This window comes from Manis pentadactyla, chromosome 11 (assembly GCF_030020395.1).
Source record: "Manis pentadactyla isolate mManPen7 chromosome 11, mManPen7.hap1, whole genome shotgun sequence".
NCBI classification, from domain to species: Eukaryota; Metazoa; Chordata; class Mammalia; order Pholidota; family Manidae; genus Manis; species Manis pentadactyla.
Genome location: NC_080029.1, coordinates 35,210,699 through 35,223,006, shown reverse-complemented (window position 1 = coordinate 35,223,006; position 12,308 = coordinate 35,210,699).

Here is a 12,308-nt window from a genome sequence, read left to right as displayed (position 1 = left end):
ACTTATTTTCTGCCCGGTGGATCTATCCTTTTAGGTGAGTGGTGTGTTGAAGTCTCCTAAAATGACTGCATTGCAGTCTATTTCCCCCTTTAGTTCTGTTAGTATTTGTTTCACATATGCTGGTGCTCCTGTGTTGGGTGCATATATATTTAGAATGGTTATATCCTCTTGTTGGACTGAGCCCTTTATCATTATGTAGTGTCCTTCTTTATCTCTTGTTACTTTCTTTGTTTTGAAGTCTATTTTGTCTGATATTAGTACTGCAACCCCTGCTTTCTTCTCCCTGTTGTTTGCCTGAAATATGTTTTTCCATCCCTTGACTTTTAGTCTGTGCATGTCTTTGGGTTTGAGGTGAGTTTCTTGTAAGCAGCATATAGATGGGTCTTGCTTTTTTATCCATTCTATTACTCTGTGTCTTTTGATTGGTGCATTAAGTCCATTTACATTTAGGGTGACTATTGAAAGATATGTACTTACTGCCATTGCAGGCTTTAAATTCGTGGTTATCAAAGGTTCAAGGTTAGCCTCTTTAGTATCTTACTGCCTAACTTAGATCGCTTATTGAGCTGTTACATACACTGTCTGCAGATTCTTTTCTTCTCTCCCTTCTTATTCCTCCTCCTCCATTCTTCATATGTTGGGTGTTTTGTTCTGTGCTGTTTTTAGGAGTGCTCCCATCTAGAGCAGTCCCTGTAAGATGCCCTGTAAAAGTGGTTTGTGGGAGGCAAATTCCCTCAGCTTTTGCTTGTCTGGGAATTGTTTAATCCCTCCATCATATTTAAATGATAATCGTGCTGGATACAGTATCCTTGGTTCAAGGCCCTTCTGTTTTATTGCATTAAATATATCATGCCATTCTCTTCTGGCCTGTAAGGTTTCTGTAGAGAAGTCTGTTGATAGCCTGATAGGTTTTCCTTTACAGGTGACCTTTTTCTCTCTAGCTGCCTTTAAAACTCTTTCCTTGTCCTTGATCTTTGCCATTTTAATTATTATATGTCTTGGTGTTGTCCTCCTTGGATCCTTTCTGTTGGGAATTCTGTGTATTTCCGTGGTCTGTTCGATTATTTCCTCCCCCAGTTTGGGGAAGTTTTCAGCAATTATTTCTTCAAAGACTCTTTCTACCCCTTTTTCTCTCTCTTCTTCTTCTGGTACCCCTATAATACGGATATTGTTCCTTTTGGATTGGTCACACAGTTCTTTTAATATTGTTTCATTCCTGGAGATCCTTTTATGTCTCTCTATGTCAGCTTCTATGCATTCCTGTTCTCTGGTTTCTATTCCATCAATGGCCTCTTGCATCTTATCCATTCTGCTTATAAATCCTTCCAGAGTTTGTTTCATTTCTGTAATCTCCTTCCTGGCATCTGTGATCTCCTTCCGGACTTCATCCCTTAGCTCTTGAATATTTCTCTGCATCTCCGTCAGCATGTTTATGATTTTTATTTTGAATTCTTTTTCAGGAAGACTGGTTAGGTCTATCTCCTTCTCTGGTGTTGTCTCTGTGATCTTTGTCTGCCTGTTGCTTTGCCTTTTCATGGTGATAGGAATAGTTTGCAGAGCTGGGACGAGTGATGGCTGGAAGAACTTCCCTTCTTGTTGGTTTGTGGCCCTCCTCTCCTGGGAGAACAGCGACCTCTAGTGGCTTGTGCTGGGCAGCTGCGCACAGACAGGGTTTCTGCTTCCTGCCCAGCTGCTATGGAGTTTATCTCCGCTGTTGCTGTGGGCGTGGCCTGGCTCGGGCAGCTACTCCAAAGTGGTGGAGCCACGTTGGAAGGGGAGTGGCCAGGAGGCTATTTATCTCCGTGAGGGGCCTCCGTGCTCCCTGCTGCCCAGGGGGTTAGAGTGCCCAGAGATCCCCAGGTTCCCTGCCTCTGGACTAAGTGTCCCACCCTGTCCCTTTAAGACTTCCAAAAAGCACTCGCCAAAACAAAACAAAACAATCAAACAAACAAAAAATTAAATAAAAAAAAAAAAAAAGAAGTCGCTTGCTTTTCTTTGTCCTCAGGCGCCGGCCTCAGGGAACTGCTCACCGGTCTTGCTGCCCTGTTTCCCTAGTATTGGGTTCCCTGTCCCTTTAAGATTTCCAAAAAGCACTTGCCAGAAAAAAAAAAAGCCGCTCACTTTTCTTTGTTCTCGGGTGCTGGCTCAGGTACCCGCTCACAGGTCTTGCTGTCCTGTTTCCCTAGTATCCAGGACCCCACGCATGCACTGTGTCTGCACTCTGGTCTGTATGGCTGGGGCTGGGTGTTCAGCAGTCCTGGGCTCCCTCTCCCTCCCCGCTCCGACTCCTCTCCTCCCGGCCAGGAGTTGGGGGGAGGGACGCTCAGGTCCCACCGGGCTGGGACTTGTATCTTACCCCCTTCACGAGGCGCTGGATTCTCACAGGTGTGGATGTGGTCTCAATGTTGTCCTGTGTCCTCTGTTCTCTATTCTAGGAAGAGTTGTCTTTGTTATATTTTCATAAATATATGTGGTTTGGGGAGGAGATTTCCGCTGCTCTACTCACGCCACCATCATGGCTCCGCCTCTCGAGCTTGTGGATTTTGAATGTGCAGGAGCTGTCAATAAGCCTGGCCTCAGTCTCTTCATTTCTAAGTACATGAGTTGGATTACAGTATCTAAGAATTCCTCTAGCTCTAACATTCAACAGATCATATTCTGGTTTCAATTACCAAGAGTTTCACTCTCGGTCACAAAAGAGCTGCAAATGGCTAATAAATTTGGTGGGACATTTGGACAACACAGTTACAGACCCACTTGTATCTGCAATAATAATTATTTTGGCTCTGAAAAACTTTGAAATTTTTCCCTTTTATTATGACTACATGGATCATTACTTGGCAAAGAAATTTCCCCTAATATTCATCTATGAACATAAAGAATTATGTGTCAGGATAAAAGGATATAAAAATAAAATCTATTAATTTACTGACAATAAAAGTCAGGGCTGGATTTTCATGAAAACAAACCAACAAAAGCTATCATCACAACTGGATGAGCTGAGAAAATACAAGTTTAACTGACTTACTGTGAGCCATGGTTTTCAAGTAAATGTTTCCCAATTCTAGGTCTCCAAGATTTTCTTAATTTTTTTAATGGAGAGAATTGGTCCCCAAGTTCCCAGTCTCTTGTCAACACACTGAGAGTTGCACTCTTGATTGACATCTTCACCATTCTATTTGGGCACCTCATCTTCCCACTTACCAGCATTACTTGAATAAATGAAATTCCAGGAAGCCAAGATCCTGTAACCTCACTACATTAATACAGAAACACATAAACATCCTACTAGCACTGGATCTCACTGAGTTCCTAAATTGAAGATCCATTCAAATAAATCCTGAGGATGATGGTCTACCAATTACATTGATAAGTAGTTTCCAAAACTCCCATAAAACTTGGAATTAAGTGATATGCAGGAGCTACCTGTTTTTCAAACATCCAAGATTGAGGAAAACAAGATCTATTTGTAGAACAGTTCCTGGCACAAATCAGGTGTTCAATAAATTATTTTTAAATGAATAAATTAGCTTTACATACTTGTACAATTATAAAAAATTTTAAGTATATACATATTTATATTTCATTACATATAAAAGGACAGAATGTTTTTCTTATTTTGCAGAATCTGTTTGTGTTGATTCTTCATCTCAGTTTGAACATGCACACTTTGCTTGGCCATTCCAAAGTATATGCTTCTATATTGCCTTTGGAGACTCTCTGACCTTTAATGACCACATCACTTGATGCTTGAATGAAAATGGGGAAAACCCAATAAACCAGTTCACATAAGAAGAGTCCTTTGAATGTCCAAGGCATCTAAATATTATTTTCCTTCCTTGTCACATAGTTAGACAGATGATAGATGATAGATAGACAGAAGATAGATAGATAGAAAGGTATAGATGTAGATATAGAGAAATAGATACAAATAGAGATACATATTTCAATTTATTTGCCTTTGTAAAGCACAGTAAAAATCCTGACTTTTCCTCCTTTCCTGTCTTTAAGCAGCATGTGAAGTGATGGCATCCTCTGCCTGTAACAGAGCTGTTCATCTGCATTAGATCGCCAGGGCACTGGCCTTCATTAGCCTGTCACAGCCTCATTTGATTTGCATTGCACACTCCCCAATATATAGGTAATGATTCTAATTTTGAAAATCTCCAGAGATTATAGCAAAGAAGCTGGGCCAGAAAGAAGGATAGAAGGATATAACAGGAGTGGTGCTGACTCCCTCACCCCTGCCCCACTCCTCACCATCTAGAGAGGGCAGGCTGCCAGCTGCTTAGGGCTGTGGAGCTTAAGGGCCTGAGCCTTGTTCTGTACTGGTTTTTCTTCAGTAAATGGGAGCTCACAGTTAATGCCACAGAAAGCTTGGCAAAGGGAAGCCAGAACCTTAGTCTGAAACCACCAAAGGCTTTGAAAGGCACCAGCTCCTCTTGTGTCCTACTGTCCTTCATAAACTACATGGCCACAGCAACTGGCCCCTCCTTTCTTGCCTCAGGGCCTTTGCACATGGTTTTCCTTGGGCATGGTTCTCTCTTCTCTTAGCTCTTCCCTGATAAATTTGTACTTATCTTTCAGACCTCAGTTTATATATTGTTTCCTAAGAAATACCTCCCTTGGGCCTCTGACCTAAATTAATTCCCTCTTTTTTTCTAATTTAAGATCCTAGTCTCCTCCTTCACCACACTTACCATCGGTGTTGTTATATATTTGTTTGTTCTTTGTTTAATGTCTGTCTTTCCCAGAAGAATTTAGGGGACTCCTATGGACGAATGTATGTTTCCCCCCAAATTCTTACATTGAAGCCCTAATCCCCAATTGGCATTTGGAGGGGGGTTTGGGGAAGGTAATTAGTCTGGGATGAGGTCATGGGGATGGAGCCTCTGTGATGGAACTAGTGTCCCTATGAGGAGAGGAAGAGACCAGAAACCTCTTTCTCTCTGCATGTGAGGACACAGCAAGGAGGTGCCTGCCTACAGTGAGGAAGCGGGCCTTCACCAGAACTTGACCATTCTGGCACCCTGATCTTGGACTTCCAGGTTCCAGAATTATAATACATGTTTGCTGTTTAAGCCATCCAGTCTACAGTATTTTGTTAAAGCAGCCCAAGCTGACTAAGCGAGGGGAGAATATGGGGACCACACCTGTTTTGTACAACACTGCATCCCCAGCATCTCACACCATGAAGTGAACTGGCACTTACTTCATATCTGTTGAATGAATGACCTGTCTTTGGTGGGTCAGAGTCTGAGCACACTCTCCACCCTGAGACCTGGGCTGAGGACCCTAATAAATACACGCAGGACTGCTCACAGGATGTAATAACTCTGGGCTCCCACACTGATATTGGCCAGGAAAAAAGAGGTGTGATGTGGGAACATGATGACGTCAACAGAGTACAGCGTCCTTGTTTCCCGTGTCAGAGGAAACTTTAGAACTCCAAGCCAGTGTGGGCTTATGCTGTACCTTTAATCTCAAGGGGGGCTTTCATTTTCCCTGGAGGAGAACCTACTACTCGATACTTCTCAGACTACAACTGCTCCAGTACTGAAGCCCCCTGGCTGGGGCCTGACCTTATGCTTTATAACTTGCTCCTCAGACACTTGCCTGAACCAAGGGTCCTTAGTTTTGTAGTCAAATGGCCAATTCATTGTGTTGATTTCCCATGGCTACTGTAACAAATTACCACAGATTAAACACAAATTTATTATAATATGGTTCTGAAGGTCAGACATCTGAAATGAGTGTCTCTGGGCTAAAATCACAGTGTTGGAAGAGCAGCAGTCCTTTCTGGAAGCCCTAGGGATGAACCCCCTCCCTTGCCTCTTCCTCTCTCTAGAGGCTGCCTGCACACTTGGGCTCATGCCCTCCCCCTCCGTCCCCAAAGCCAGCAGTGTCGCACTTCTCTGGCCTTTCTTCCGTGGCCACGTATTCCCCTTATGCTGTTCTTCTGTTTCCTTCTTCCACTTGTAGTGATCCTTGTGATTCTGTGGGGCCCACCCAGACAATTCCAGGATAATCTCCCCATCTCAGGTCTTTAAATTAATCACACCTGTAAAGTCACTTTTGCCATGTAAACCAAAATATCCACAGGTTCTGAGAATGGGAACTTGGCCATCTTTGGGAAGGCCATGATTCTCTCTACCATGCTGGTAAATCGTTCCTAAAACAAGTCTCAAAAAACAGCTGAAGATGTTGGAGCTCCACCCCTGCCAGTTCCTCTGAGGAGTCAGAAAATATAACCAGAAAGAAGAGACCAGAGATCTCTTTCTCTCTTAATTAATAAAGAGAGTAGCAGAATCCTCATGCCAATGAGCCATTTTCCAGCATATCAGCCACCGCAGTGAATAAAGGCATCTGTAAAAACCTTCCTGCCCCTGGGACAGCTTTTTTAAGTAACAGACTGAAGTGCTGTGAAGCCTCTGATGTTTGCTAGTAGCAAATTTGGGGTATTCTATGGCAAATTTCAAAGCCATTTGTATCAGGAATTATTTCAGTTGCAAATAACAGATTAACCACATACCAGTGGCTTAAGCAATAAAGACATTTCATTATTTCATGTAGCAGAAAACCCAGAGGCAGGTGGCTGCAATATGGGGGTAGCAGCAAGGGTAGGCAAGGACCCAGGCTCTCTCCTTCTTTCTTCTCTGCCTTTCTCAGTAGGTCAGGCATGTTTCCCTCATGGTAGTAGGATGGCTGCCACAGTTCCAAGAATCATGCCCTCATAAAACACCATCCCAAGCACAAATGGTGAGCATTTGGAAGAGGACCCTTTCTCCCCCTGCTGCTCTCTTTTATCACACAGGAAAACTTTTCCCAGGAGTAGCCAGTGGAGTTCACCTCAGATCTCATTGGCCAGTTAGATCACCTGTCTACCCACAGGCTCTTCCTTGGCAAAGAAGGATGGGATTCCATAATTGGCCTAGACTAACCAGGAGTCATCCTCTGGGGGTGAGCACATTGCCACTGCAAGCAAAATTGGGGCTGTGCTAGAGGAGAAGAAGGGGAATGGCTATTGGGTTGGCAACCAACAGTGTCTGTCACATAAACATTAGGTGTTATTTATTTTTCAGTGTGCTAACACATAAATAGGTAGATCTCCATTCAGAATAAGGCAAGATTTATGCTGAGATCTGAGATGCTGATCAGACTAATTCTTTCATCAGCTGGTCCAGAACAACTATGGTCCCCCTAAGTTGATTGGATTTTATATATATATATTTTTAATGGCATTAATCTTTGTATTCATGGGCAGACTTCCATGTGGTAATCATCCAATTACTGCATATCTACAATGTCCCTGGCATGGTGGCTAAGCACTGGGGCTGAGAAAAAGTCTCTGTCCTTGAGTAATTACAGTAGGGATGGAAGTATGTGAAACAAGGGAATGTGCCTAGGGATATCCCTATCTTGGGGTCAGGAGTGTTTCTGGAGGCTGTGACCCAAAGAAATATCTGAAGGACAGATGGAGTTAGCCAGATGATACATAGGACGGGGACTAGGTTAGGGGGCTAGGAGAGATCGAGGCAATATTTCAGGCAAAGGAACTGGCTATGCAAAGACTTGGATGTAAGAGAGCTCAGACTAACTTTGAAAATAAATGCAATACTATATGGCATGAGTAGAGTGATTGCTGGTGTGAGAAGAGAGATAGACAAAGGTCAGTCACATCATGAATTTAGACTCTGTCTCAATGACAATGGGAAGTAATATAATCAGATCTGCATGTTTGAAATCAAGCTGCAAGGTGGAAAATGGATTAAGAGAGCTAGTGGTAGATTGTGTTATTGGCCCCATTTGCCCACTGCTTCCTGTATCCACACCCTTGCCACAGCCTCAAAGTGAGCCAAGTGTACGTCTCCATATTTTGATTTTGTGCCAGGCCATATGACTTGTTTTGGCCAATGGCATGTGGGTAAAAGTGACCATGTGCCATTTCTAAGCCTTCACCTCAAAGGGTGGCAGGTGTTTCCACTTGCCCTCTTGTACTTTTGCCTTTGCCACGAGAAGAACATGCCCTGGCCAGCTCTCTAGTCCCAGGAGGAAGATGGGAAACAAATGGAGCAGAGCCACCCCGGCTGCTGCAGCCCGAAGCACAGCCAGCCCAGCTGCTCTGCAAAGTCATAAGAGAGAAATTAACATTTTTTTAGATGAGATGTTGAGGTTCTTTTGTATACAGCATCACTGTGACAATTGCTAAGTATGAGAGGGCCACACTGAAAATAGAGTGGTGAATTAGGAGACTACTGTAGATATCAGGAGAAAGCTTATGGTCACCTGAACCAAGATTGTGAGGGCAGAGTTGGAGAAAAACAGATTCAAAAGATACTGAGAAAATGGAATTGCCATGACATAACAGTTTAGAGAGAGGAGTTAGTTAAGAATGTCTCCTGGAGTTCTTTGGGTGACTATTTATTGAGATGGGGAACACAGGGAAGGTGAGCTGTTTAGTTATGTTGATGTGAGGCACCATCAAAGGGATGGCCAAGGGGAGAGGCCCCGTAGATGTGGGTCTAGAACTCGGGAGAGGGCTCAGCTGGCCTGCGCAGACACGCTGGTGATCACTGAAGCTGTGGGTTTGGATAGGGACCCTTGGGGAGGGAGTGTACAGTAAGAATGTGGAGGATAGAATTCTGAGGAGTCCATCATTGAAGGACAAAAAAAAGAACAATAGCCACAAAGAAGACCAAAAAAGAGTAGCCAAGAGAAGGAGACGTGCCCAGGGAGGCTACTGTCTGGGAGCAAAGAATGAGAAGGCTCTAAAAAGTAGCATACAGTCAATTGTGCAGGAAACCAGTGACTAAAGAGACAAAAGAAGTTATATGGAACCACAAAGAATTTACTCAATTTACAAAGAGAGTTTTGCCTAAGAAATTTCCAACCATCCTGGAATGACTCAATAAAGCCCAAACCACAAGATCAGATGTTGAGATTTACTGAGATGCTCATAGAGTGCACAAAAGAAGATGCAGGGCATCCTGAGTCATTGTGTTTACCCAGTGCCTCTGGGTGAGCCGTGCCTTGGAGAAGAACTTTGCCTCTCCTGCAGCAGGTCACCATGTCATCAAGGCCACTCCATCCAGAGGCCTTAACAACCCTGACAAGTCCATGAGAAGCAGCGTCTGACAGGCACCAGGAACGGCCACAGTCTCCCTAATTCATTTCCCATTGATCAGGCTAAACTTTCTGAATGCCCTGGAGGCTTCTGATCGATGCAGCCTGCTCCTGCTCTGGGACGCATGGTGGCTCTTGCTTTCAGCAATACAGTGGGCTCTTTCCCCTTGCGTTCTGGAGTCTAAGTTCTAAGAACCTTCTGTGGGCTAAAAGAGCAATACCCCTTCCATAGTGGGCAGGAGGGGGCGCTAGAGAGAAGGTGAGGACTGGAGCGTGGTGAAGAGTGAAAAGTTTGTACACTGCCACTGAGCACAGACTTGCTGGAGCTTTCGAACAATTACAGCATTGATGACCTCAGCGACTGCTCAGGTTGGGGAATGCCACACATTTGAAGTTTGTTTTCCTTTTCAATTGAAACTGACATTTCTCCATGATTGGATTACTTTGAAATCAAGGAATTGTAGCTCAAATAGTTCATAAGTGTATTTCTCTTCCACCTTACAGCATTTATTATAAAGACTGATCAGCCAAAGAATACGGGCTTTCTGATTTTTAGTCCTTGTTTCATTGCAGTCACTTTTAAGATAGGGTGGTGTGGGTAGCAGGGTGGAGGCAGCTACAGGTAGTGGGAAAGGGTGTAACTGAGCGGAAAGAGGCGTCCTCTACCTCTCATGGACTCCACCTGTTGCCTACTCCTTCCAGCCCTGTAAAGGAAGGGTCTGGAAAAAGGTATCAAGTGTCCTAGAGGAGGAAGAGGCAGAAGGGGGTGTGTTAAGAGGTACCAGAAACACCCTATCATGTTGGAGGCAAACTCAGAAGAATTAGAGTGGGCCAATCATCCCTTCCCATTTCAGGGCCCTGCAGCCATCTTCGGGGGCAGGTGTAGAAAGCGTCATTGCTCAGAGGGAAGAGAGTACAAGCACAGGAGTTCTGGAGAGGTTTTTCTGGGACTTCTGGTGGCTGAAAATCATCAGTCCTCATGTACAAATGTTGAGTGTGTGTGTGAGAGAAAGAGAGGGGCTTATTTGTTTTACAAACATTTACCTGCTAGCGGCAAGCCCAGGCTGAGGGCCTGGGAGCCCAGCAAGTTGTCCCTGTCCTCCAGAAGCTTCCAGGCATGTGGGGTCATTGAGCTGACAGCCAGGGTAGGGTTGGCCCAGGGTACAATGAAAGCACTGTGGAGAGCTTCCTAGGGGAAGCAGAAGCTTCTGTTTGGAAGGGCCCTTTGACAGGAGACGGTTGCCTTCTAGATTGTTAGACCCAGATTACTGACACAGGCAAGAAGGCAAGGGTGCAGGGCAGGAGCCCACCCCAAGGACAACTGGGCTCTGATGGTTTAGCAGGAGGTGAAGAGCCCTCCTGGGATGATATCCTGGCTCTGTCATTTGCTAGTTCTGTGGCCTTAACCATTTTGTGTGTCTGTTATTTCTTTCTAAAAGGGGGAGAAATGGCTCACATCATTGATGGCTGAGAAGACCGAATAAGAAAACCCTTGTGAGGGCAGAGGATGGTGTTGCTCACCAGAAGCTCCCAGTAAGCTCCAGGTCTGGTATGGGGCAGGACCTGACCTGGTGTGTGAATGTCATGGGGCCAGGGCAGGGTGAGGAGTGCCCAGGGCCTGCAACTTTGCTCCTCGGGCCCTGTTCACCCAAAAGAGATGGTCGAGACAATCATTATCGGCCCAAAGTTTATAGACAACTTATTTTAAGTGGGAAAGCAGAGCAATCATCATATGTCTTATTTGGGGTTTAAACACCACCTGTCATCTATCATATGTCTTATTTGGGGGTTAAATACCAGCTGTAAGCCTCACTTATTTCTTTGTGAAATAAATGGCAAGGAGCACAGTCCACCTCTCCTAATAGGGAGAATGAAATCTTAAACTGGTTAAGTAAGTTGTCCCAAAACCCACATTGAGATTATTGAGGAGCAGGGTCCTGAACTCTGATCTTGCAAACTATAGGCATAGACCTCCTGATAAATTACATTGCTCCCTCTCATCTACTATCCAGCAAGATCTGCTCTCCACCATTGCTGGACTGGTCACACAAGATGGAATGATTTCATTGAGCAAGCCATGCTAAGAAACAGAAAATGTCACCTTGCATTTTCTTGGATGTTTGATTTTTAATATCAAAGCTAGTTCTGACCATACTGAGCAAATACTAAGTGACTGATTCTCTTAGGTTTCCCTGACAGCAGAGAATGGGGGTTAAGAAGCAAGCCTGCTTTGAGGGGTCACCAGAAGGGGACAGGGGCACCAGGCAACTTTAATTGGTGTGAGTGGGAACTTGACTTAGCAGGATAACTCTGCTCTGCTGTTCATCCAGAGGAAAATGTGACTTTCAATTAAAGAAAATCAGTAGCTGGAATTATTAATAATAGCAAAAGAAGCTGTTTGCACAGCAAGTAATTTGGAATAATGTTTTGTAATTGATAGTCATTTCTAATATTTAAACACTAATTAATTCATATACTAAGCAATGTATTGACTCTACTTATGGTGCTATGGCAACTTTCCTAGCTTAAAATCATTCCTTATTGTTTTCTTTAGATAAATATAATGCATTGTTCCCTGTCAAATTACCAACAGCATTCTTCAACGACCTGGAACAAATATTTCAAAAATTCATATGGAAACACCAAAGACCCCAAATAGCCAAAGCAATCCTGAGAAGGAAGAACAAAGTGGGGGGGATCTTGCTCCCCAACTTCAAGCTCTACTACAAAGCCATGGTAATCAAGACAATTTGGTACTGGCACAAGAACAGAGCCACAGACCAGTGGAACAGAACAGAGACTCCAGACATTAACCCAAACATATATGGTCAATTAATATACAATAAAGGAGCCATGGACATACAATGGGGAAATGACAGTCTCTTCAACAGATGGTGCTGGCAAAACTGGACAGCTACATGTAAGAGAATGAAACTGGATCACTGTCTAACCCCATACACAAAAGTAAATTTGAAATGGATCAAAGACCTGAATGCAAGTCATGAAACCATAAAACTCTTAGAAAAAAAAGAGGCAAAATCTCTTGGACATAAACATGAGCAACTTCTTCATGAACATATCTCCCCAGGCAAGGGAAACAAAAGCAAAAATGAACAAGTGGGACTACATCAAGCTGAAAAGCTTCTGTACAGCAAAGGACACCATCAATAAAACAAAAAGGTACC